The sequence below is a fragment of the Entelurus aequoreus genome, unplaced genomic scaffold (assembly GCF_033978785.1).
Source record: "Entelurus aequoreus isolate RoL-2023_Sb unplaced genomic scaffold, RoL_Eaeq_v1.1 HiC_scaffold_29, whole genome shotgun sequence".
Classification (NCBI taxonomy): domain Eukaryota; kingdom Metazoa; phylum Chordata; class Actinopteri; order Syngnathiformes; family Syngnathidae; genus Entelurus; species Entelurus aequoreus.
In genome coordinates this window covers 1,275,001-1,280,020 of record NW_026907961.1, presented here as the reverse complement: position 1 = coordinate 1,280,020, position 5,020 = coordinate 1,275,001, and the positions used below count along the sequence as shown (strand labels likewise).

At 34.9% G+C, this 5,020-nt stretch overlaps 1 long non-coding RNA gene across 1 annotated transcript; it reads right to left on the bottom strand.

Annotated features, from left to right (window-relative positions):
* Positions 1-680: 680 nt before the first annotated feature.
* LOC133645281 (uncharacterized) lies at positions 681-1,346 on the bottom strand. Its single transcript, XR_009824945.1, has 3 exons — positions 1,232-1,346; positions 912-1,029; positions 681-758 (listed from the first exon to the last, which is right to left on the bottom strand). It is a non-coding gene; the product is annotated as an uncharacterized LOC133645281 (long non-coding RNA).
* Between the last annotated feature and the right edge of the window lie 3,674 nt (positions 1,347-5,020).

The window sequence follows — 5,020 nt, the reverse complement described above, 5'->3', positions numbered from 1 at the left end:
CTTATTTTAACCACCTCCAGTAACTTTAAGTCATGTTTTTTTTTTCAAATGTAATCTCCTTAATACCTAACACATATTTTGTATTGTGTAAGCATACTTGGCTTTGGATGCTTCCTACCATAAACATAAACGTATCTGTCTTGTAATCTTGTTTGATTACAGGTGCTGTGAGTAAAAATGTGTTGACAAGGTCAGCCACGGACGCTGAGGTCACCAAACACGCCATCAGGTGGTTCAACTTGGCGGGGGATCGGGCAACGAGGAGACGAGTCCCGCTTCCACCTCCTCAGGAGGAATAGAGATGTATATGTATAAATAAACAACCTTTTATTGGACTTCTTGTCATTCACCAGGTATTCATTTTCTGATATGTTAGCTGTGCATGGAGCAGCGTTTCCTTGAAGTTGTAGCCTAATAGATTAAATATGTATATTTACTTTTTAAATATATATTATATATATTACTTTATAGAGTGAATTGACCATTTTCTGTTTCTGCCTATTGACAATATTGTTAGTTTAAAAATACAAGGCAATGCATAAGCCTATATTGCTGTAGTAGGGCTTAGTGAATTTTTTTGTTTCCTATTTTATCCTACAGCAAGAACAGAAGGGATTTTGAAAATAAGATAAAGGTGGTGGTCGATGTTAAGAGATTATTCCTTACTCTGCCTGCGCAATTGGCTTGCCAACCCCAGAGATGTGAGGTCACTATTTCCCGGGTCTTCTTCGCTATCATCTGAGTCCCCGAGACGATGGCTGTTGGGTAACCATATCATTAGGATTATTGCAATACCAAAATTGCCAAATATACATATAGTACAAGCATCTCTGGTCTATTTTTGAATGCTACCGGAAATAACCTTCCTATTACTGTAGAAACATGACAAAAACAAGACGGAACACACTTACACTGGCTTCCTGTTCCTTTTTTCTGGCAGCTCCTCGTTCTCTGCCTCAGATTGCAGGTCTGAGGTGTCGCAGCCCTTTCCATATTGTTGCATTATTTTTAATGCGTCTTTGTAGTTGTCTAAAATTGAATATGTTAAAATGAACATGAGTTTCAAATTAGCTGCAGAGCTGAACAGAATATTATTATTATTGATGATGATACATCTGGTCTCTCTCTTACAAGAGACCTGGTCAGAACATAGACACAATAGGTTATTCCAAGCATAAAGAGAAGCAACTATGACGTTATTTTTAAACAAGAAGATTATGAATTTGCATACCACAAGTTCGGACAACAGAAACGTCAAATCTTGGCCAGTTTGGCTCATGCTGCTCCTCATTTAAAGCGGCCCTTTCAATGCTGTCGGTGTTTTTATAGCTGGGCCAGAAAACCATCCTATCATCATACCATCCACTTGGGACAACCACAATGTCCCTGTTCATTATAAATGTAATCAGATGAAAAGGCACCTTTAATGTAGAAAGAAAGAAAAGGGGTATTTATTCATCGTCAAAGGAACAACGTGGACAAAAGCATGCACAGGTGTTAGTGTATACAAATAAGCAAGTAAGATGAGCTGAGATTTTACCTGAATGGTGCCCCAAGGTGGTAAGAACTATAAGAAAGGTAAAAGTACAGGTCATAATAGTCAGAACTTCAGCTCAATCGTAAAGTAGGGTTTGAAATTATGGGTGTAGTGTATACAGAGATCAGTCCCTACCTTGTGTAACTCTCTGCATGTTTAATGCATGTGCTGGTGAAGGCATATGAATACATCCTTCCCCATGGTGAGGTGCTAAGGGAGATAAATTGGTATTAAATGGTTGTGATCTGTTAACCATGGTTACTGGATGCTGAGATATTATTTTGGAGATCAGTCTTTACCTAGAAAGTTATCTCTAGTTGAGGAGTCGAGTTGACAAGTACTCATGACTCTTGCTGGCACTCGGCGAGACGGTGGAGCTGGGAGAAGGGATACAAGGAGAGGGGAATATCTTTAGCACTAAGAATGTTAAACATATCTTTAATATTAATGTGGTGGTTTCGTCTACAACGCTAAATATATCCTGTGGTGTACCTCAGGGATCAATATAGGACCTAAATTATTCAATGTCTGGATAAATGACATTTGTAAAGTTACAAAAGATTTAAAGTTAGTATTATTTGCGGATGATACAACAGCGTTTTGTTCAGGAGAGAACACACAGAAGATAATACAAATAATAACAGAAGACATTAACAAATTAAAAAGATGGTTTGACAAAAACAGACTATCTTTGAATCTCAGTAAAACTAAAATAATGCTATTTGGTAACAGTAGAAAAGAAAGTCAAACACAAATACAAATAGACGGAATAGAAATTGGAAGAGTAAAAGAAACCAAATTTCTAGGTATAATGATTGATGATAAATTGAACTGGAAATCTCAAGTAAAAAATATACAACATAAAGTAGCAAGAAACACGTCAATAATGAATAAAGCAAAACATGTTCTAGACAAAAAATCACTTCATATTCTTTACTGTTCACTAGTGTTACATATCTGAGTTATTGTGTAGAAATATGGGGAAATAATTACAAAAGTACACTTCATTCATTAACGGTGTTACAAAAAAGATCAGTTAGAATAATATATAATGTTGGATATAGAGAACACACAAATCCTTTATTTATTGAATCAAAGATACTGAAATTCCACGACATAGTGAATTTGCAAACAGCTAAAATTATAAACAAAGCAAACTATAACCTGCTACCCAAGAATATACAACAATTCTTCTCAAAAAAAGAGGAGAAAAATAATCTTAGAGAGAAATGTAATTTAAAACATTTGTACGCACGTACAACACTTAAGACCTTCAGTATATCAGTATGTGGAATTAAATTATGGAATGCATTAAGCAAAGCAATCAAACAATGTACTAATATGATCAATTATTTATGCTTACATGTGGAAATAATAATAATAATAGTAAATAAAATAATAATAATAAAAAAAGGTAAATAAAGCATAAAATAGTCTCTAATAAATTAATTAAATAAAAAACAGCCTATAAAATATATACATCAGCAAATAACAAAAATATAGATCAAGAAAAAGGATCCTTAATATGTGCAGCAATTTTTCCCACTCACATCACCTCATTTTATATTTTTTTCTACAATTAACTATGCCAAAAAACACATAGACATACCTTTTTTTTGTAATGGAAACAAAAACAACATGGCGTCACACACAGCTAGTCCACAGTAAACAGGATCTCGAGCTCCACTAAAGAACAAAGAAAGAAATAATACACACTCATATTAATGGCAAAGAACGGCTGTTTCCACTCCGTTAACGTTACGTTGTTGACTAACGCAGTAACGTTAGCGACCTGGGCCTGAACAACACTGACAATAAAGTAATACGCTTTCGTTTCAAGCAGTTGGAAATATGTGGAATATCGTAGCAGGGTCGTTTTTTTTATAGGGTGCCATTTGGACTTCATAACTTGTAAAAAATAAATAGTTGATTTACCAATATTTTTATGTTCTATTGTATACATGACATATGTAACTTGCTGAAAAACATATTGGTCGAACTCAGGCACCTAAATCATAGTATATTTAGCTATATTAATGAGAGGTGACACACGGGATATGTCCACTCTGTTAAGGACATATGCATAACACCAATGTATTTGCTGTATATGATATTTTGCAACAGCAGTGATGATTAACCAAGAATTATGAAAGAAACTGCTGTTGAATGCATAATAGCACTACATATACATTGTGATAAGTCAACATTACTATATACATGTCCACTCTGTTAGGTTGATGTCCACCATGTTAGTTGAATGAGGCTAACACGGTGGACACTAACACGGTGGACATTTTGAGCTAAAGTTAGCCTTCAGCCTGCCTGTGTTAACATAACAGCTAGCATGGACTTGAATAATTGATAAGAAATCTATAATTTCACACAAACATGTTTTGAAAAATTTCAATTTGATTGATCTCCTTATTATTTAGGCCTAACAGAGTGGACACGTTATGTTCAACCACATTAAATTCACTTCATAAAAACATCAACATCAGATAGTAAGAGAGCTAAAAAACCACACAGCTTACCAGAGTTGAGTTTCCCGCCACTGGTGTGATGTTACCTGATGAGAATGATGTCACTGACAAATGTGGTTGTTTTCTTAAAGGGACAGTAACGCAACTTAACAGAGTGGACAGCGACCACAGGGACAGACATAGAACCTTATTTTTTTGTAATTCTTTTTACGATTTTGATAGTATACACCATATGACTAAAGAGAGCTTGTCTATGATAATTATATCATAACAAAAAAAAATTAAAAATATATGTTTTTATTTGTTATTTTCTAGATTAAAGTTGAATAAACAGCACCAGGGACATGGCAAAATCGCATAATAGAACTTTAACAAAAGCTTTAAAAAATATATATTCTAATGTTTGAAGCCCATATCACTGTATTTATGATAGACAACAATTTACCATACACAAAGAAACTAATGGAATGAGCAATTGTAAATATTTTGAGAAAATATGACATGATTTATACTGGGGACGCAAAAGGCACCATATAAAAAAAATGACCCGTCAATGTGAATGACTATGAGAAACCTTGGAGAGGACCGCATATGTGGGTAACCCCCCCAACCCCCCCCCCCCCCTCTTGGGGAGACCGAAAGCAATGGATGTCGAGTGGGTCTGACATAATATTGTGAAAGTCCAACCCATCAGCGAAAGTCCAGTCCATGGTGGGGCCAGCAGGAACCATCCCGAGCGGAGACGGGTCAGCAGCGTAGAGATGTCCCCATCCGATGACAATAACAATAGATATAAACGAAATGCAGGACCGTATAAAATAAAATGCATTACAATACAACAAATGTGTTACTTGAAAATAACAATAATGTGACTCAATACTATGTAAATAAGAAATCATGCCTAACAAATTACTTTCCATACATAAATAAGAATAACATACCAAATCAAATGTTACATTATTATTTTATTTTATTTTTTATATGTAATTGGGTCTACTCTGCA